Source organism: Myotis nattereri (assembly GCF_964212035.1).
Source record: "Myotis nattereri genome assembly, chromosome: 1".
NCBI classification, from domain to species: Eukaryota; Metazoa; Chordata; class Mammalia; order Chiroptera; family Vespertilionidae; genus Myotis; species Myotis nattereri.
Window position 1 is genome coordinate 51,935,344 of NC_138075.1, and position 22,542 is coordinate 51,957,885.

Sequence of the window (22,542 nt, forward strand, 5' to 3'; positions counted from 1 at the left end):
TAACTTTCTGACCAAAAATAAAAAATAAACCAGTATATAGCCCTGGCCTAGTAGTGCAGCTGGTTAGAGCATCTTCCTGATAAACCGAGGTTGCAGGTTTAATCCCCAGTCAGGGCACAAGACTCAACCAATGAATGCATTAACAACAAATCCCTCTCTCTTTCTCTCTCTCTCTCTCTCTCTCTCTCTCTCTCTCTCTCTCTGTCAATATATTATTTTAAATCAGTAAATTGCTTTTTCTGTCAGTTTTAGCTCGTTAAAAATAGAAAGTGCGCCCTAGTCAGTTTGGCTCAGTGGATAGAGCGTCAGCCTGTGGACTGAAGGGCTCTAGGTTCAATTCCAGTCAAGGGCGCATGCCAGGTTGTGCCTGGACTCGATCTCCAGTGGGGTGCGGGGGTGTGCAGAAGGCAGCAGATCAATGATTCTCTCTCATCATTGCTTCTATAGCTCTCTCCCTCTCTCTTCCTCTCTAACATCAATAAAAAAATATTTTTTAAAAAATAGAAAGTGTGCCCTAGCTGGTTTAGCTCAGTGGATAGAGCGTCGGCCTGCAGACTGAAGGGTCCTGGCTTCAATTCCCATCAAAGGCATGTACCTCAGTTACAGCTCAATCCTAGGCCCCAGGTCGGGTGAGTACAGAAGGCAACCAATCCATGTTTCTCTCTCACATCGATGTTTCTTTCTCTCTGTCTCTCCCTCTCTCTTCAACTCTCTCTAAAAAAAATAATCAACGAAGAAATATCTTCAGGAGAGGATTAACAACAACAATAAAAAATGTATTGCTACAAAAATATTTTCCAGATATATAGCATATTAATTTAAAATGTGATGTGTGGCCCTAACCGGATTGGCTCAGTGGATAGAGCTTTGGCCTACGGACTGAAAGGTCCCAGGCTCGATTCCGGTCAAGGGCATGTACCTTGGTTGCGGGCACATCCCCAGTAGGAGGTGTGCAGGAGGCAGCTGATCGATGTTTCTCTCTCATCGATGTTTCTAACTCTCTATCCCTCTCCCTTCTTCTCTGTAAAAATCAATAAAATATATTAAAAAAATAAAGTGTGATGTGTGTATGCAACTATAATAACATTTTAGAGCAAGAAAAAACTTCCATGTTAGTTTTTTTTTATAAACATTATTGAATAAGGAAAAACTACCTAGTTTCCCCCTCCACCTGTGTTTTTCTTTCCTGTGAATCTTTCCTTTTTTACTCATGGGGAACACTCACTTCTGACACTTCCCATCACCAAATGTGTGGAGGCTTTTCCCCACATAAGCAATTCCTCCGTGACACCAGCTGGGTGCTGTACACTTTAACTCAGCTCTGACACTACCTACCTGGAGATAGTGTCAGATCCCACAGGTTAAGCTCAGTCCCACAAGACTGGCCCCACCTCACTTCAGATCCCAGTCACAAGCCCAGGTTGTCCCCTGTGCTTCTGGCCAATCCACCATATAAATCAGAGGTTCCATGACCCCCTCCTGGGGTTCGATTAACTTCCTACAGCAGCTCACAGAAGTCAAGAAAAACAGTTTACTTATGTTTATTGGTTTATTATAAAAAGGATATGTTAAGAGACACAGATGAGCACCCAGGTAGAAGGCCTGGCCTGTGGGAAAGTGCACGGAGGTCCATGTCGTCTTCACGGGCACGGCCCTCCAGCACCTCCACTTGTTCACCAGCCTGAAGCTCTCTGAACCCCGTCCTTTTGGGGAGTTTTCTGGAGGCTTCATCACGTAGCCATGAGCGACCAACCACTAACTCCATTTTCAAACCTCCTCCCTTCTCGAGAATGGGGGTTGGGGCTGAAAATCCTGAGCTTCCAATCATGGTTTGGTCTTCGCTGTGACCAGCCCACATGCAAGACCCCACCCAGGGTCACCTCGTTAGAATAAAAGACACCTCTATCACCCAGGAAATTACAAGGGTTTCAGGAGCCCTTTGTTAGGAACAGGGATCAAAACCCAAATCCATTAAAGCAAAAGCTGCCCCTAACATTTTTATCGCTTCAGAAGTCACAAGGGTTTTAGGAGCTCTGTTCCAGGAATCAAAGGCAGAGACCAATATATATTTTCTATTATTTCACAATTATCTACACTAATAAAAGAGAAAAATGGTAATTGGCGTACAGCGATACCCTTTTCATTGGCTAATCAGGGCTATATGCAAATTAACTGCCAACTAAGATTGGCAGTTAACTGCCAACAAGATGGCGGCTAATTTGCATATGTAGGCACAATGCAGGGAGGCGAAAGGGAAAGCAGGAAGAAGCCCCCTGCCACTGACAGTGATCGGAAACCCAGGGGGGAGCTAAGAGCTGGGGGGCAGGGCAAAGGCGGCCCTGGGGCCGCCTTTGCCCTGCCCCCCAGCCATGATCGGAGAATCAGGCGCCTTTGCCGCCCTGGCCAGTGATAGCAGGAAGTAGGGGTGGAGCCAGCGATGGGAGCTGGGCATGGTCGAAGCTGGCAGTCCCAGGAGCTAGGGGTCCCTTGCCTGGGCCTAAAGCGAAGCCCACGATCGCGGCGCCCCCCACTGCCACTGCGGGTCCCCGCTGCCTGGGCCGGACGCCTAGGCCAGAGGCGTTAGGCCTGGGCAGGGGTGGAGCCTGCAACCGCGGGGAGCTGGGGGTCCCCTGCCCAGGCCTGACACCTCTGCCGGAGGCCTCAGGCCTGGTCAAGGGGCCGATCCGGTGATTGGTGATCGGAGGGTGAAGAGGGTCAACTCCTCTGGCCGAGGCATCAGGCCTGGGTGGGGGGCGGAGCTGGGGATTGGGGGGATATGATGGTCCCCTTGCCCAGGCCTGAAGCCTGGGTCAGAGGCGTCAGGCTTGGGCGGGGGGTGGAGCAAGCGATCAGAGGGAGATGGGGGTCCCCTGCCCAGGCATGATTCCTGGGCCAGAGGCCTCAGGCCTGGGCGGGGGCCAGAGCCAGTGATCGGGGGGAGATGGGGGTCCCCTGTCCAAGCCTGACACCTCTGGTGGAGGCGTCAGGCCTGGGCAAGGGGCCGATCAGGCAATCGGAGGGTGATGGGGGTCAATGTCTGAGGGCTCCCAGTATGTGAGAGGGGGCAGGCTGGGCTGAGGGACACTCCCCCCCTCCACACACACACACCCAGAGCACGAATTTCGTGCACTGGGCCCCTAGTGAATAATAAAAAGCCAGGTAACCCATTTACATAAAATACATATTACATGAATGATCATGTAAAAAAGAACTCCAGGATTTACAGTAAAAAGACCTGGGTTCAAGTTTTGGATTCATCACTTACTAACTGGATGGTTTGGGGCAAGTTATTTTTCGAACCTCAATTCCCTCAACTGCTGGGCACCTAAACTGTGTCAGGCACTGTTCTAGGCATGAAGGGTACAGTTGTTAGTGTGGTCTATGCCCTCATGGAGCTTATATCTTAAGAGATAATAAACAAGCAAGCAAAGCATTTTTAGATAGTGATGAGGATAATGGAGAAAACAAAAGAAGCCATGTGATAGTGACCGGTATGGAGCTTGGTGACTAGTTTAGAAAGGATAGTTAGCATGGACTTCTCCAGGAAGGGGATATTGGACTGACACATGAATGATCTAAAGTCAGCTATGTAAAAATCTAAGAGAGCCCAGCCAGCGTGGCTCAGTGGTTGAGTGTCGATCTATGAACCAGGAGGTCACAGTTAGATTCCCGGTGAGGGTACATGCCTGGGTTTCAGGCTCAATCCTCAGTGTAGGGTGTGCAGGAGGCAGCCGATCAGTGATTCTCTCTTATCATTGATGTTTCTATCTCTCTCTCCCTCTCCTTTCCTCTCTGAAATCAATAAAAATATATAATTTTAAAAAATCTAGGCAAAATGAATTACAGGCAGAAGGACCAGCCAGGAAAGAAGGGGCTTGGCATATGTGGGAACTAGAAAGAAGGCTGGTGTGGTAGAGCTTAGAAGGAGAGGGAGAGTAGGGAACTAGGTGAACTTAGAGGGCAGTGTATGTAGGAACTTGAAAGCCAAAGCAAAGCGTTTCAGTTTTATGTGAGATAAGAACCAAAGGACAGGTTTAAGCAGGGGAGCCACCTGATCTGATTGGCTCTGGTGGCAGTTGTCAGAATGAATGAGTAGTAAGAACAAGCAGACAAACCAGAGGTAAGGCTATTGTAGTAGTGAGGGATGGTGATGGTTTGGATTACAATGGTTACAGGGGAGATGGGGATACACAGAAGTCAACTGATTTCTGATATGATGTAAAGGTAGAGTTAGTTAAGCCAACTTGTCATGAATGAGTTAGGGATGGAGGAAAGAGAAATCAAGGTGGTGGTTGTTATTGTTGTTTTAATCTGAGCAGTTGGGTAAACTATGATGCCATTTATGAGACGGAGAACTCTGTGGAAAGAGCAAGTTTAGGGGTTCAAATCAAGACCTCAGTCTTAGACATGTTAGGTATGAAATGCCTATTAAACCTGAAGAAGAAATATCAAGGTGGCAGCTAAAACTTGGGAGGAGTCTGAGCAGAAGTCATGTCACAGCGTGAGCTATAAAAGGAGCACTGGGAGCCATGGGACTGGATAAGGTCACTGGGGGAAGACATGCGGATGGGGAATGGCCTGGGTCCCAGAACTAAGCATTGGGCGGAGGAGGGGGAACCAGGTGCCTAGAATCAGAACCAAGAACCAGGGAAGGAGAGTGAGAAGGAGGAGCCTGTGTAGTTGAGAGAGAACCGGAAGAGGATGATGACAGAAGGCATAAGAAGAGTTTCAAGGAGTGCTGACCCAATGGCCAACTGAGTCAAAGGCTGATGAAAAGTTTCACAAGTTAAGGCCTAAAAAGTAAGCGATGGATTTGATAACATGGAGGTCATTTGTGACCTTTATGAGGGCTGTGTCAGGGGAGGGGTGAGGACACGATCTCTATTGGAGCAGGTTGGGAAAGAAGGGAGATGAATGAAGAAGCAGTGAGCACAGTGTAGTGAAGGGGAGCAGAAAATAGGAAGGCAGCCAGAAAGGCGTGATGTGGAATCAAGAGAGGTTTTGATGTTTGTTTTTAAAATGGGCATCAGAGCAGGTTTCTTTTTTGCCAGTAGTGATCCACTAGAGGAAAAGAAATTGGTTATGCAAGAGAAAGGAGGTTATAGTTATAAATCATGATTTTAAAAGTTCTGCGAAGACTTCTGGTGTTTTGTTAGCTTCTCATTCCTTGTTCCCATGTTTCCAATCTTGATTGTACATGTAGCCAATATTTTGCTTGCTGAGAGTTTAACAAAATGCATGCTTGGTACAGATAACAAGTACGTGTCCACACGAAGCATTATTTTACTGTGATTAAGAGATCAGGTCCTGGAGTCGGACAGCCTTGGATTAAGCCTCAGCTCTATGGCTTCATATCGGTGTGGCCTTGGGCAAGTTAATTGAATTCTTGGCGCTTCAGTGTTATTTTCTGTCAAAAGTTAATAATAGCACTTATTTCATTAGATTGTTCTGAGGCTTAAATAGGAAAATATATTTAAAGTGTCTGGCATATAGTAGAATAATATTCCAGGAATAATAACTGGTATTATCATTATTTTCATTACTACATAGGCAAAACAAAGATAAAAAGTATTCATATAGTTAAGAGATTTACAATTGTTAGCATCAATAAACTGCCTAGTGAATCCAATAAGTGGCAGAAATTTCTTCTGAATCACCCAAGTAATCTTTGCTTTCATTCAGCTTTCAAAAGGTATGCATTAAGGGTTTTTTTTGGGGGGGGGTGGGGGGACTAGATAGAGGTAGTGGTTATACAACAGTGTGACTTTACTAGATGCCACTGAATTGTACACTTTTAAACAGTTGATTTTATTTTATGTAAGTCTTATGCAGAATTTTTAAAGTGCATTAACACCTACTATGTGCCTCTGCCTTATTTTGCTTATGAAGATATGGCCACAATGAACTTTCTTTTCCTTCCCTTGTCAAGAACATCAAATTAAAGCAGAGATGACAGAGAGATGATAGATAGATACATGATAGATAGATAGATAGATAGATAGATAGATAGATAGATAGATAAACAGGCAGGGTTTAATGGTTTAGAAGATCTGTCCTCAAAGAAAGAGCTTAAAGACCTCACTACTTTTTCCTAAGCAAAACAAAAGGCTCCAAGTATTGGCCAGAAAAAAATATGAAATATAATCAAGCATAAAAGTCCAAGTAGGGCACATTTACAAGCCAGGAATTAGATGGATGCTTTAGACAAAAGAGCAGAAATTCAAGAGGTTTCTGTGGAGAAGCCTTAAGCAGCACCAGGGAGAGCTCCCAGGCACTAGTTGTTTCCTAATACATACACCCTAAGAAGACGCTACCGCCCTTCCAACTCCAAGGTCCTGGGGCTCCTCCTCTTGGAACCTAAAGCTCCTATTCTAAATGATTGCCAAGGTCTACAATGGCAGCTTGTCCTACATGATCTATCTGTGTCCACATGATCAAATGAATGACAAGTTCTTGGACAGGAAGGTGGCCCCACACTAAAGCATTCTGGGGGTCAAAGAAGCTCTGCCTCACAATGACATGGTTTGTAAGGACTGCTGGGGCTAAAGGCAGTGAAGTGCACGGGACCAGATGCCATGCAGATCGCGTTGGTTATTGCAGCATTTCCGGTGGTTTACCTACGGCCCCACAGCTAGGTAGTCACAGAGATAGTATTGATGGCAGAAGGGACGAGTATTAACACATTGATTCCCTGGTCTCTATCAGGCATGAAAAAGAAGGAAGAGGAGGAGGAGGGGAAGAAAGAGGAGGAGGAATAGCTTCTAATCATTTTTTTCTTCAAAAACTCAGGTCTTCCCCAGTTTGTCTTCCTTTTAAAGCAGGGACATCTAGAATTTAAAGACTTTTCTGACCTCCAGTTATGGGGACCACATTTGCTTCCACATAAGAATCTTTGGCCAAACTATCAGGGGCCTGTCTTTCCACTGAGCCCCAATTCTCAAACATTGCTACCCAAAATGTGGTGTGTGGACCAGGAGTACAAGCACCACTTCTCTGTTAAAATGCAGATCTATGAAACAGAATTCCTAGTTGATTCCTATGCACCTCAGAGACTGAGGAGCATTCCCCTGGAGAACAGGACCCCCCAGAACTAGACAATCCTCAAGGGCCTTGTCATCTTCACTGTATGAGGAACAGTGGTCTAGGTCACCGTGGTCGGCAAACTGCACGGCTCGCGAGCCACATGCGGCTCTTTGGCTCCTTGAGTGTGGCTCTTCCTCAGCCGTAGGAGTACCCTAATTAAGTTAATAACAATGTACCTACCTATATAGTTTAAATTTAAAAAATTTGGCTCTCAAAAGAAAATTCAATCGTTGTACTGTTGATACTTGGCTCTGTTGACTAATGAGTTTGCCGACCACTGTCCTAGACTCTAGGAGATAGGAATCCTGGTCATTAGAATCATTGGAAAAAATCTGGAATTTTATGTTATAAAAGAACCCCAGTAATGGAATTTACAAGGAATATCTATTTGATTATATAATAAACCATATAAAAACAGGGAGAAAAGTGATAAAAGGAAAAATTCTCTGTAGGTTGATATTCAGTATGCAGCAATATGCAACTGATATTCAGTACAAAACATGTTTATTTTTCCATTAAACTCAGCTGTCCTAATTTAAGAGAGCCTCCAAAAATACCAGTTGATATTTAGCTTCCGTCAGTTAGGAGTTGTTTAATTTTTTAGACAATTCTCATCACTTCAGAAGGGAGAACAGAGTGTCATAAAGCCACAGAAGGATGTCCCCACCTACACAGTGTCACAGTGGCATGACTGGGGGACACTGTGACTAAAGGCATGTCCTGGTCACAGTTACAGGGGCACAGTGGGCATTGCCAGAATCAGTGCTACAAGCTGCATATAAGTAATGCGTTTCCTGCCCATGTTTGCTTTTTTGCATTTCAATTTTCCCAGGAACATTTTATTCTGCTTCTTAGATGACAGTCCCTAAGGAGCCAGTCTCCATTTTTATCCTGCCCTGGATTTTCCAGGTCATCATTTCAGGTAAACCTTCTGGGAGTCAATCCAGTTTACACCAGGCACTTACTCTGAGTCCAGTTCTAGGCTAGGGAGTATGAAGGGGGAAAGGGGCTGGGTAGTAAGACCCAAAATCTATTTAAGTTTCACGATCCTTAATTTTGAGAGAATTCTTGTCTTGCTGGACAGAGTTAAATTACATGTATATATTTTTTTATATATTGCACACACACACACACACACTTCATTGGAAAGAAATGAAAGACACAGTAATAAGGTGCTAAATTATATGGTTCACACTTCAAGTGCTATAGAAGGTCTAAGAAGAATGAGTTATTTTCCTCTGAAAAGAGAATAGGAACGTTTACAATGGGCTCTGATGAGGATGTGTGATTTTAGTGCTTAGAAGAGGGATGAGGGTAATACTAGAGAGGAAAAGGGAGAACAAAGGTGAGAGTTATTTAATATCCTTTAAACTCACTTTTCACTTCCCTAAATGAGAAGAAGGATAAGACTCTTTGTTTTGGTTGACTCATAAGTTCTCATGAGAATTAAATGAGATGGTGTCTGTAAATGTTTTATTATCTAATAGTTAATCAAACGGATGAAATTGTTTCAGTAACCAAACTACCAGTAACGATTTAAAGCCCGAATATCAATTTGTGATTTTACAACTGAAAAAATAACAGCCAAGAGACTTGTATCGGTCTTCTGCATAAGATTTTTGCTGGCAGTCAGTCTATTCAGAAACCAAATTACAAATCAAACAGATAATATTGGCCACCATGTATTGCAGACCGGGGACCTGGGCTCTCTGCACCATGGCCTTTGATTCCTCCCAGCAGTCCTGAGTAAGGCACATCACCCCCACTCTGCACCAGCCAAGCCTCACAACCAGTTACTGATGGTCATCTTAATCGCATGCCCCTCTGGCTTCCAAGCCCAAGCTCTAATCCCTAGGTCGCCAGGTTTCAAAAGGAACCAGAGCAAGACAACTCATTCACTAAAGATTTTTTCTACCACGCCACGTACTAGCATGGACATTGGGGAGGAAAAATAGCCAAATAAGTGAACTGAAGTGAGCACTGTACCACCCTTAAGAAGCACTTCTGCAACCTCAGTTGAGCTATTGATCAGAGCAAATTCTAACAACATTTCTACGCTTCCTGTATTTACTCTTGGAGAGGATAGATCCAAGAGACACCATAGAACCAGCGTACTTATTCCTGTAAGTTAGAGAATGCTGTTTTCTGACAGGTGAAAGGTGGGGTTACAGCTGATGAATTTGACTGGTGGCAACAATCAGGTTGAATAAATTACATCCAGAGCATCTCTTTTCTATGGTAGATTTCCCATTGCCACTGCTTCGGCCTCACCTCTGCACTAGTCTATTAGTCAATTAGTCAATTTTAGAACTACATCTCCACTCATTTTGGGTCCCCAGTGCACCATGACATTTCTGCTATGACATTAATTTGGTTCCCAAAAGAGGAAATAAAGTGTCTGCTTGCTTAATGCATCCCTGGTAAAATAGAATGAGTCCCCTCCTCCCCCCCCACACACACATTGCTATGTAGATCATAGTGTAAGTTTAACACTTAGTGTTTGATGTTAAGGAGGAGACATCATTAAGAACATCAAGTAAATATGAAAGGGGAGATGGCGGGTTGGGGTGGCGTTTGAGGGAGGGACTGCATGCGATGCTGGAGAGCACAGCCTGGTTACTCAGTGCCCGTCCACCTGGACCTCCCCTGAGCTGCACTCCTTTCTATGCATAGTCTCTCCTTTTGACTTTCCTTTAAGCTATTTCCCAGGATTCTTTCAGGATAATGACGGGCGCTCCTCCAACTGATGCATCACATCTGTCCCCAACCCACTGCCCCCACCAACCTCTTTAGTGATCCCGGGCACATCACCTAGGGAAGACACACCTGTGAGAGTCTAGAATAGTCCTTTACAAACTCGCAATACTTACTTGCAGAAAGAGTTCTGCAAAACGATGCACTCCCATGTACACTTTAAGGTTGACATCTAAAATTTCCACCATGAGTTCAAATAATTGTAAAAGATGTCTTTTCTGACATAATGATATTTTTAAAATTGAATTGTTCCAACACATTTTGGAATAACTCCAATATCCAAGTACCGCAGCTCTTTGACACATACCCACAAGGGTCCTTTCGAAGATTCAAGGACTTCATAGCCCACAGTGCCCTGCACATGATATATGCTATGTATTTGCTGTGTGTGTGTGCAAGGGGTGGGGGGGGGGTATGAAGACAGAGATGGAAAGTGATGGCAAGATGTTAGCAGTCAGACTTTTTTTAAGAAAATATATTTTTACTGATTTCAGAGAGGAAGGGAGAAGGAGAGAGAGAAACATCAATGATAAGAGAATCATTAATCAGCTGCCTCCTGCACGCCCCACACTGGGGAAGGAGCCCACAACCTGGGCATGTGCCTTGACTGGGAATCAAATCATGACCTCCTGGCTCATAGGTCGGTGCTCAACCACTGAGCCACACTGGCCAGGCCTCCTTCTTCCCCTTTTCAGGAACCCCATCTCAAGATCAGCTGATTAGCAACCTTGGTTGCATCTGCCGCCTTAATTCCCTTTTGCCATGGAAGCTAACATTCCCAAGGTCAGGGGTCAGGATGCGGCATCTTCCGGAGAGCCATCATGCTACTGACCACAGCATCCCGGCCACTTGACCTGCACCTTCTCTCAGGATGAGAGGAACCCCGGGGAGGAAGATGTGGCTTCCAAGCTCAGAGGCTGCCAGGCCCTTTCCTGAGGATGGAGACAGCCAACCACCAAAGGCCTAACTAACAACTCTCACATGCAAATAAGGTAATGGCTCCAACTCTGCAAATTTAGGCTTACGTGGGGAGACGTTTATGTCCCCAGGTTTATGTCCCCTAAAACATGAAAATGAGGTATTCATCCCTATGTTCACAGGTGTCAGGTAGTTTATTTACATGCCGTCCTGACTGCGTGCCGAGGGCCTGGCGGGAGGCCAGTCCGTTCCCCTTGCTTGAGCAGACAATCACGTGCACACCCCACCACCTACCTTACCGGCTCTCACATCTGGGCCACTGGAGACGCACCGTACCCACCCAGGGCAGGTACCAGACAGCCGGGACAGCCCCTGGGTCCCAGGGACCTCTGAAATGATTCAAATTAGTCATCTCTAAGCCTCTCACCTGCTCCCCCCTCCCTCCCCACAGACACCACAATAAGGTGCTTGCCCGCAGTTCCCCTTTCTCCTGCCTCCTGGCTGACCTTGGGGCTTCCCCTCGAGGCCCCGTGGCTGCTGTCTCTCCCCAGGGAGCTGGGAGTGTGAACCACACTCTGTGACGCTCTTTCCGGTTGCTCCCTCGGCCTGAACCTGGCCTCCCCCTACCTCCCCTAAGGTAACATGGTTATAAGTGTGTTTAACGAATTTTTCTCACTTTCAAATTTTTGATTGATTTTCTTCTCCACAAAATGCTCAGGGAAGATCTTTCTCAACAGCTTCGAGAGTAATTTGAATGCCAACAGGGAAAGTCCAGAAGGCCTCTCTGCCTTCCCACCTGATGTCCAGGGCCGCCCTGAGCCCCCACAGCAGGCGGAGCACAGGAAGTGCAGGGAGGGGACCGACGCTACCACTGCATCTTTGAGGCTTTTGATTGGTCAGGAAACCAGCCCCCAGGGTAGAAACACGAATTCTGAAGGTAAGAAACCCCCTCACAATGACTGGGAACTGTTTCTCAGGCCCACAGTGCCCCAGGAGTCCTTCTGTTCCGGCCAGTTCTGAAATCTCCTTTACCAACACACTACTCCATCTGCCCCAAGCTCCGCCTATGGGTCCCAGGCCCCTGTCCACTCGGGAGCCCGGCTCTCTCCAGCATCACCCCACACCCGGGGGGAGCGGAGGGGCCCAGCTGGCTCCCGGGCAGACCTGGACCAGCCCCCGCGCCGGAGCCCTCTCCTCCCCTCGCCCAGCCGCCCCCTCTCCCGCTGTCCCAATCTCCCTTTGCTCCTCACCGGGATTGTCTCTCTTCCCCGCTTTGCCTCCTACCCACTCCAGCAAGGGCTGCAGGAGATTCCGCCCAGAGGTGTGGGCCGGGGGAGAGACAGGCAGAGCATCTTGCCCTCCCCCGGGTGCAGGGACGTGAATCCGTTCCTCGGAGGGTGAGAGAGGAAGCCGGTTCCACGCGTTGTCTCTCCTCTGCTCTCCTCTGCTCTGCAGAAGCGGTGCAGTGGTGCTGAGTTTGAGAACTGCTGGAGGAATTCCCCTCGGCGCTCTGAGCACCATCACGCCCCTAGGCAGGCTCTGGCTGCACTGCTGGTAAGCTTTTCTCAGTGCGGACTCCAGCGGTCTGTCTGTCCTGGGAGACGTACACTTACCACTTTGCTTCCGCCGCAGAGCCAGGCTCTTCCAGTCCTTCCAGGCCAGCTCCGGGCTCCCCGCAGCCTCACGGGCAAGGAGCTCCTCCCCTCGTATGTCCTCTGTCCCAGGGACTGTTCCCAGAGCAAATCCTGGCCTGTGCTCTGTCCATGCCCCTTGACCTCTGGGGCCGAGATTTGGGCTCATTCGTCCAGCAAAACTCTAGGATAAAGTAATCACAAAGGTAACATAATTCAACGTCACTTTCCAAAGCAAAATGAATAGCCCAGTGTAAAATCTACACTCAACAAATACCTGCTGCTTGAGCTCAGCTTAAATGCAGCATTGTTCCAACTCGTTTCTAACTTTCAGAATGGTTTCTTTCTTTCAAAAACAGGATGTGGGAACATCTCCCAGGTTAATTGGTTACCCATTTTCCTGTTGGACCTAAGTCACCAAAAGTACCTGGAGTTCTTTCTCGTTCTGTCCCTGTGACTTCCTCATAGTTCCTCGTCCTCCTCTCCACATTCCTCCCCTGCCCTGGGGGATGGCGGGGGTGGGGCGGAGAATGAGTATTGCTTAATGGTTAATGCCTGAGTGAACTCAGCTAGCTCCACTGAAAACTCTAGCCTTAGGTAACTTTGCTTAACCTCTCTAAGACTCAGTTTTCTGAAAAATGCGACCAGTAATAATGTTATGATACAATTTTTTGTACTAATAATTTTTATACAATAATAATAATATGGATATCATTTCACACTAATAATTTCTGTATCATAACAATAATAATGTATGCACTACATTAATGGCACTATTATTTTCTGTATTAATAATTTCTGCACTATAATAATACTGATACTATTTCCTTTACTAATAATTTCTATACTTTAATAATTTCTGTGCTAATAATATAGGTATAAAATATTTGTACTAGTAATAATTTAATAATGACAATAATTCTACCCAATATCTATACTAAGAATATCTGTACTAATAATGCTAATAGTTTTCTGTAAAATGAGGCTAATAATATCACTGACTTTATAGTTATTCTGAGCATTATATGAAGAAAAAATAGATAAAACACACAGCATGACACGTAGCAGGTATTTAATAAATATTGTTGTTGTTGTTGGGCTTCTAGTCAGTCTCCCTCCCAGTTCTTGCACCAAGGAAACTTGTGAATAAAACTTAAAACTGCTTGCCCTAGCCGGTTTGGCTCAGTGGATAGAGCATCGGCCTTCAGACTGAAGGGTCACGGGTTCAATTCCCAGTCAGGGCACATGCCTGGACTGTGGGCTCGATCCCCAGTAGGGGGCGTGTAGGAGGCAGCCGATCCATGATTCTCTCTCATCATGGATGTTTCTCTCTTCTCTTCTCTTCTCTTCTCTTCTCTTCTCTTCTCTTCTCTTCTCTTCTCTTCTCTTCTCTTCTCTTCCCTTCCCTTCCCTTCCCTTCCCTTCCCTTCTTCCCTTCCCTTCCCTTCCCTTCCCTTCCTTCCCCTCCCCTCCCCTCCCCTTCCTCTCTCTCTCTCTCTCTCTCACTCTCTCTCTCTCTCTCTGAAATCAATTAAAATATTTTTAAAAATTTGTTTTCAGATCTGTCTGGGTAAAGAAAAGACGGCCCCGCCCCTGAGAGTGACTGTGGCAGGGAGCGCATCACCTGCCCTGGGAGCCTCCTTCCACCTGTGCAGGTAGCTGCTCCTGGTGAGAAGAGGAGCAGGTAGGAGAAGGGTGGGAATAGGCAGCTGGTCATGAAGTAGGGGCTTTTGTTCTCTGGGTGGAAGGGGATTTTCATTCAGAGGAACAGGGATGCTGGAGGAAGGAAGGGATTCGGTTCCCTCTACCCTGAGGAGTGAACTTGGACCTTGCCCCAGAGAAAGGAATCACAGAAGTGATGGGGGGGGGGGGGGGGGAGCAGGGCGGGGCGTGTCCAGAGGCAGGAGAACAGGGTCCTTAGGGAGACCTGGGTCTGGAGCAGAAAGGAATATCACATTGTCATGCCCTAACGGGTGGTACTTAGGGAAGGGAATGAAAGTGGACCTTTTGCTACTGTCTTCCTCACTTCCCCTCGCAGGGGGAACCCCTTTCCTGGGCAGGAGCCCCTTTCCTGGGCAGGAGCAGGCTCACAGGCTATGCAGCGTCAGGTGGGCCCTTTGGCGAACGTTTTTAAATTGGCTGTGTGGGGCTTTATTTGACTTTCTGTTTTATTTTAAATGGAGCCATTCCTGAAACTAATTGGACTGAAAGCCCATAAATTAAGACCCATTATTTTACATGTTTTAAGAGGCAAAAGAACAGAACAATCAACATGTACGATTTCCCACCCCCACCCCCATTCTCCACTTCCAGCTGGCAGTGCTCAGGTGTGTGTCCTCAGAAGCCTGGAGCAGTTAACAAACCAACAAACAAAACCTTTCCCTGCAGGCCTCCTGAGACGTGGAGGCACAAAGCCCTGCTTCTGGTGTTCACCCAAAGCACACCGCAGAACTGAGAGTGAAGAGCTGACTTACCGGTCTCCACAAAACAAGTGCAGCTTTTCATAAAATGAAAGGTGATGTGGGCTGACTTCACTTAATAGAGACAGGAACGGAGCAGCGTTGCCTCAGACCCAGGGTAGGCGTGGGCATGAAGAAGCATCTTGGGGTAGCGGACATGCTCTAACACTGGACTGTGGTGATGGGTGCACAATTGCGTAAGTTTACCAAAATCATTGAGTTGCACACTTACGATGGGTGAATTTTATGATCTGTAAATTTTGCCTCAATAAAGCTGTGTGTGTTTTTAAGTTATATAGGTAACTGGTTTCAATTGGCCAAATAATATAGTGTTAGTACCTACACTGTCGTCCTGACCACTTGCAAAGCATGTGAGTTAGAGAAAGTGAGTTCCCAGCCCTCAGCCTCAATCTCCTGGTGTGTCAAGTGGGAGGTGATGATGCGCATCTCAAAGCAGAATGACAATTTAATGAGACAACTTGCGGAAAGCTCTTAGCTCAGCAGTGGGCCTGAAGCCGCTGCTTCTGATGTGTTACACTTCTTCCTGGACCCAGCAGTGTGGGGAGGCCTGCAGGGAGGGCTGGGTGTTGATCATTTCCTGACGTGGGAAGGGAAGGGAAGCTCATTCTGGATTTGTCACTGAGAAGGCTCTGGAAAGATCACGTGGTGGCGAGGTTTCCTGCCTCTCAGGCCCACCAATGCCCTTGTGACTAGAGGAATGAAATTCCACTCTCCCTTTCAGGGGTCCCAGGATATTGATTTTCACCTCCTCCTGGGTCAAGTTGTGAGGATAAAGGAAGTGAGATGTGTGGTGAGGCACGGGCTGCAGGTGCTCCAGGCCTCTTGGTGACGGTCCCATCTGGCTGCCCTGGGGGATGCTCTAAGGTAGATAGGATTTGGGCAACTGGATGAGGTGTGGTCCCTGTCTCCTGAGAGTCACCTGGGTGAGCTCAGAAATGTCAAATCTGATGGTTAGGAACCAAACGGGATCACTGGCGCTTGTCAAGCATGTCAAACTCGCGGCTGTTAGGCCGCACGCTGGCTGTGAGATTGACACGCTTGCTAAGAGCTGGTCCTAAGACCAGCTGGGACAGCTTGTTTTCTCCTTGTGTGTGGAGGACACTTTATTCTGAAGTTTTTAGGGACAGTGATGGACAGAATGAAGTATCAGTCATTCTTGGAGGGGGAAAAAGCATGCATCCCCATCCTTACCCGTACATACCCCATTCCCTGTCTGTCCCTGGAAGGCTTACCTGCTTATTCATTCATTCATTACATATATACTGAACTTCTGCTATATGCCAGAGGCTGTTCTAGACAAGGCCCTTGCCCTCACAAACCTTATATTCTAGCAAGAAACGCACACAGTGAGCAAGGAATCAAGTAAATCTATGCTAACATAAATGCTAACAAGGATAGTTTATACAGGTGGCCAGATTAGATTGGGTGGTCAGGGAAGACCTCTCTGAGAAAGGGACAATCTAGCAGATCCTTGAGGGATCAAAAGCAGCAAAGGTCTGGAAGAAGGGCATTCCTGGCAGAGGGAAGAGAATTTGCAAAGGCTCTGGGCCAGGTGTGAGTTCTGTCTTTTCAAAGAGCAGAAAGAAACCAACGTAGCTGGAGCAGAGTGGGAGGTAGGCATGGTTGAAGGACAGTAGTCCAGGGTGGTGGTCAGGGCCCAGACCTGTTGGCCTCTGGCCACAGGAAACATGGATTTCATTCTAGGTGTGATGGGAAGCTGTGTGGAGCATTTGGGACAGGGAATCAAAATTATTATTTTGGCTGTTTGGAGAATAGACTTCTGGGTATAGACGCTTTCTCATCAAACTAGTTGTACAGAATCTCAAAGCGAACAGCCCCTTCCACCTGAGCCACCCTGTCCTCTCTAAAGCGAGAAGAAATAAGGACTGGGGACCTCACACCACCAGCATGAGGAGAGGGTCTCTCCTCCATTTTCTCTCCCCAGTGGGCCTTCTGTGTCTCTCTTTCCTCTGTAGCCCAAGAGTAAATGGGGTTGCTTGTTTATTTGTGGAGGTTTACCTTTATTTATTTATTTATTTTTAATATATTTTATTGACTTTTTACAGAGAGGAAGGGAGAGGAACAGAGAGCTAGAAACACCGACAAGAGAGAAACATCGACCAGCTGCCTCCAGCACACCTCCCACCGGGGATGTGCCCGCAACCAAGGCACACACCCCTGACCGGAATCGAACCCGGGACCCTTGAGTCCACAGGCCGATGCTCTATCCACTGAGCCAAACCGATCAGGGCAGGTTTACCTTTAGAAATCATTCAATCTGCATTAATTCTCTGACATTGATTCTTCAAGACATTGAAGAAAACATTTATTAAGATCTGGAGGAAATTTACTACATATAATGTCTATACATGAAAAGTGTTAATTACCTCCCTGTGTGCCTCCCATGCTCATTCTTTCTTTTTTTGACACATCTCTGCAGCTCTAGCCAGGTCTCCATGGCCTGGACTGAAAGATGATCCCAAATGAGGCTTTCTAGCCAGAGAAATCTTTTCATAAAATAACCCAGAGACACCAGGGTGGAGAAAGGTGGTATCAGTCTGCTCGGGCTGCCATAACAAAATACCACAGACTGGGGGGCTTAAACAACAGACATCTATTTCTCACAGTTCTGGAGGCTGACGTCCAAGATCAAGGTGCCAGCAAGGTTGGCTTCTGGCAAGGCCTCTCTCCTCCGCTTAGATCTCTGCTCTGTCCCCACAGGCCTTTCCTCTCTCCTCTGTCTCCCATGGAAACAGTGTGCATGGAAACAGAGCTCTGGCCCAGCCATGGCTCAGGAGGTCACGATTCGATTCCCAGTCAGGGTGCATGCCGGGATTGTGGGCTTGATCCCTGGTGTGGGGCATGCAAGAGGCAGCGATCAGTGATTCTTTCTCATCACTGATGTTTCTCTCTCTCTCTCTCTCCCTTCCTCTCTGAAATCAATAAAATGTATATATATATATATATATATATATATATATATATATATGTGTGTGTGTGTGTATATATATATATATAAATGTATATATATATGTATATATATATATATACATATATATATATATACATATATATATATATATATATTTTAAGAAACAGAGCTCTGGTATCTCACCTGGGGGCCCTGTGTCTGTGACCTCTAATTTTCATCCATGCATTCATTTAATCCAAGATCCATTAACTCAGTGCCCCACACTTAAGAAGCCTCCAGGTAGTCCGTGCCCCTCCCTAAAGCACAGCCATGTGGGGGTCTCCACCTTAATGTTCTCCATCAACCGGTAGATAATATGCATTTCAACAGAAGCAGACATTGTCTGCCAAAAGGCATTCAAATACATTTCAGTTTCATATGGTTAAAAACAAATCTAAACATCCATCTAGCTAAGCAAAATCCAGCTAAAGGACTCATTTGGCCTACAGGCCAACAGTGTGTAACCTCTGGTGAGTGTAGTGGGTGTGACATTTGTTTCTAAGTGTGGGAGCATGGGAGACAGAGGAAAGCAAGCAGCCCCTTCTCCCCACAGGTGCCTCTCCATGAGTCCCCAGACAGGCAGGAACATGAAGATAACACCACCCAGTTTTCCACTCATGGAGAGAAATGTGGGGTTATTACTTTATATCAGTACAAAGCAATAGCAAAGTTAATATTTATAATAATAAAAGCATAATATGCTAATTAGACCAGACGTCCTTCTGGGGCTGCTGCTGCAAGGGCCAGGGCAGCAGCGGGGGCTGCCACCTTGGCCCTAGGAGCCCCTTGCACAAATTTCGTGCATTGGGCCTCTAGTAAAATAATAACCTTTTTGGATCCCAACTTAGAAGATCACTTTCCCTCTATCTATGCAAAGAGGAAATGTTTCCAGAATTAATCTGAAACCTTTGTAGCCCTTTGGCTGGAAGGATCACTTAGTAAAAATTCCTTTGCTACATCTTGACATTGTGGACCTTAAACCCAGAACTGGAGGCCAGAGACTGGCCAGAAGAACAGCAGGCCAGTATCTGAGCCCACCCCTGATAGCAGCATCCAGTGGCCCAAGAGACCCCAGCACAGAAGCCTGCATTGTTCAGTTAGCAATAAGGGTTGAGATGGAAACCAGGTCCAAAGTCCTTTCTTGTGTGTCTTCCTTAAAAGAAGTAGACTTGTTTACGTTTTGTTTTATTTTTAAAATATTTTTATTTATTTCAGAGAGGAAAGGAGAGGAAGAGAAAGATAGAAACATCAATGATGAGAGAGAATCATTGATCAGCTTCCTCCTGCACGCCCCACACTGGGGATCAAGCTGGCAACCCAGAAATGTGTCCTGACCAGGAGTCAAACTGTGACCTCCTGGTTCATAGGTCGACGTTCAACCACTGAGCCATGCTGGCCAGCCTTCTTTAGAGGTTTATCTCTGTCTTTAAAATATTAAATTCCCACTGGTGCCTCCTTGATTTTTCACTGTGACTACAAATTGGGAGACAGTAAATTATTCCATGAAAAGGTAAACTTAGAGGAAGTTTTCCCAGTTCTAGGGTCCCAAACTAAAAGGAATCGGATGCTTTATCACATTATGTTTGACCAGGAGTACGGAGCACAGTTCTGAGTCCCACTGTCCTTGTCCTGAGTTTATGCTCGTGCTTCTGGCCTAGAGCACGGGGCCCCCGGGCCCCAGTGGTGACCCAGCAAGGGAGATGTTGACCAGCCAGCGTGGGTCCTAAAGAAAAGAAACATGGGGCATGTGAGAGGAGGATTCTTAGCAGACTGGCGTTTAGGAACGACTTCCCCACGAAAGCAAAGCAAAGGGAGCTGAGAACAGAAAGAGGGGAGAAGGGAGGCACAGGGTGGCTCGTAGGGAAGGCCCTCCGCAGAAGGGAGTGCAGTGTTGGTGGCGCTGAAAGCTGACCGCAGTGCTGGACTGGAGGGAGGCCGGGAGGGAAGGACACCTGAGGAAGGAAGCAGGGGAGGTGTGGACCTGATGGCTCAGCGCTGTGCAGGCCACAGTGAGAAAGCCCTGCACGGTTATACGTGGCAAGTGAGGGGGACCACGATCATCGTATGCTGTGAAATGATGACACTGGCTGTGGCATGAGTAGATAGCAGAGGGGTCTGAGCGGGTGCAGGGCAGACGGACAACCACTGCTGCAAGTCAGAGAGGAGGTGGAAACTTAGACTAGCATGGGGCCGTGGAGATGGAGAGGAGGAGGCAGATGTGAGAGCTACTGAGGCAGGTGAGGCGTTGGATATGAGGGGGGCGGGAGGAGGAGACGCTCAGCTAACTTCGTTTTCTCACTTGACACTGGGATGAATGGAGGTGCATCCATGGAGGCAGGGGACACTAAGGGAGGAACAAATCCAGGGCCCGAGGGGCGGGTGAGAGCATGAGTTAGTCTTGGGCAAGTTGACTTGGATATCCCAGGTCACAGATCCCCACCTGTAACTGTTGCCATAGTAATGGAAGAAGTTTAGACAGAAGGAGCCACTTGGTGATGCTCTCCCTCCACCTCCCCCGCCCTGGAGCCTCTGCAAGGAGTCCACTTAAGATGCTTTGTTTTTCATTCTAGTTGAAGAAGCAACTCAATTCTCCTATTTTGAGAAAAAAAAATAGAGACCTTCCTCACATAGTTATGGTGTTCTCTCTGCTCGTCCCCTTCCTGCCCTGGAGGGTCTGGCCACTCACCTTAGACATGGAGAATCAGGTGGAGCAGAAGGCAAGCGAGAGAGCCAGACCCTTGCTCCAGTCACTGGAGAATGAGGACTGGCCCAAGCCTGGTCTGGGGCGTGAATTCTCCTGCCACCGCGCTATAATCCAGCCACAAGGAGCCTCTTCCAGTTCCTCCAATGCCATCCTTCTCTCCCGTATGTCCTCACACGGGCTGATCCCTCCCCTTCCTTCTCTCCCGTGTCCCTTTCATCTGGACCAGTCCCTAGTCATACTTCAGCCTGTGCCCAGACAGCATCTCCTTCAGGAGGCCTTTTCTGATGTCCACCGCCAGTGATGTTCAGTGTTTACAGCAGAGACTGCTAATAGCAGACACCCAATACCCATTCTCTCCTTTTTGTCCCTTGTACCAGAACCCTTGATTTTTTTTTCATTGATTTCAGAGAGGAAGAGAGAGGGAGAGAGAGATAGAAACATCAATGATGAGATAGAATCATTGATTGGCTGCCTCTTGCACGCCCCACACTGGAGATCGAGACTGCAACCCGGGCATGTGCCCTGACCAGGAATAGAACCATGACCTCCTGGTTCACAGGTTGACACTCAACCACTGAGCTATGCCAATTGGGCCAGAAGCCCTAATTTTTAAGCTGAGCATAAAGACTACATTTCCCAGCATCTTTTGTAGCTAAATGTGGCCCTTTGGCTAAGTTCTGGCCAATGACATGATAGTGGAAATGTTTGCAACCTCTAGGATATGATCTTTTATGGAGGGGACATGCTTTTCCTCTCCTTCCTTCTCTTGAATATGATGGCTGATTCTCTAGCCACCAAGTTGGACCATCAAGCACAGGCAACATTCCAGGGATGGGAGAGCTTTGAACTGGAGAGGCTTGGTTCGTTTCCTCGTGACTTCATAAAGCTACTCTACATTTGGCACTGCCTACCTCCTAGTTTTATTTATGTAAGAGAGACATAAACTTCCATCTTGGGTAAAGCACTGTCATTTTGGAGTTTAGGTAACTTGAAGCCAAACTTAATCCTAATGTATCCCGTGCCCCTCCCACCCATGTGTCTTTTCTCCCATGCAAACATTTACATTCTAGATTATCATGGCACAGTTACTCAGGTGAGTGAAACAAAATCTGCCCTGCTCAAGTCGACACTCTTTTTCAGATGCAGATGGCGATATAAAAGTTGCCCCGCCCCACAGAACCCATCACTCAGGTATCTGCAGGTGTCCAGGAAGTAACTGCAAAGCCAGGCCCAATCATGCAAAGGCCATGCTGTGGAGCCACTTCACATGCTGCTTTCCTGCCTCAGCGTTTCAAGCTCTAGGCGATGCCACGGTTATGACTGTGTCCACTTCAATATAATAACTATGAATGGTGCCAGGTGGGTACTAGACTTATTGTGGGGATCTCCTTGTAAATTACATAGCTGTCTAAACACTATGCTATACACCTAAAACTAATTTAAAATAACACTGAATGTCAACAGTAATTGACAAATAAAAATAAATAAATAAATGAAATTACATTGTATGGAGGCGGGGGTGGGGGGTGGGGGGTGGGGAGGAGGGGTTAAGACGTGTGTTCCACAGTCAAAGGACCATCTTGCTTACTGTCATATCCACATCACCTAGACTGTGCCCCCAGAGTGCCCGAAATAGAGCGAAAAGGAAAAAGACTGTGTTCATTCCCCCTCTAGGGCAACTTCTCTCTCTTGGACTGAACAGTCAAGTAAAACCACCAATCGACCCACAGAAAACAACAAGGCAAAAAAGCGCACACAAAAATGTCTTCAACTGGCATCCTCCAGCCTACATGTTCTGATGTGGTGGTATTTGGCAAATAAAAAGTAATTTTTAAAACTCTGACGGTCTGGCATTTGGAATGTTGAAAGCAATCTGGAAAGTCCGGACGCCCGGCATTTGTGCCTCCGCCACTCGCTGCAGAAACAGATTGTCAGGATGGATTTTGCAGGAAGACCAGAGTGAGCGTATCTGGGGAGATCCACTCGTCTGCAGTGGCATTA

At 46.8% G+C, this 22,542-nt stretch overlaps 1 protein-coding gene across 1 annotated transcript in view; it reads right to left on the reverse strand.

Moving 5' to 3' along the window:
- FAM81A (family with sequence similarity 81 member A) overlaps positions 1-12,723 on the reverse strand; it is a 100,396-nt gene extending 87,673 nt beyond the window's left edge. The window contains exons 1-2 of the mRNA XM_081102630.1: positions 12,664-12,723; positions 12,369-12,570 (exon numbers count right to left, since the gene is read on the reverse strand). The gene's annotated coding sequence lies outside the window, so the exon portion shown is untranslated. The remainder of the gene's footprint in view (positions 1-12,368; positions 12,571-12,663) is intronic.
- Positions 12,724-22,542: the final 9,819 nt, after the last annotated feature.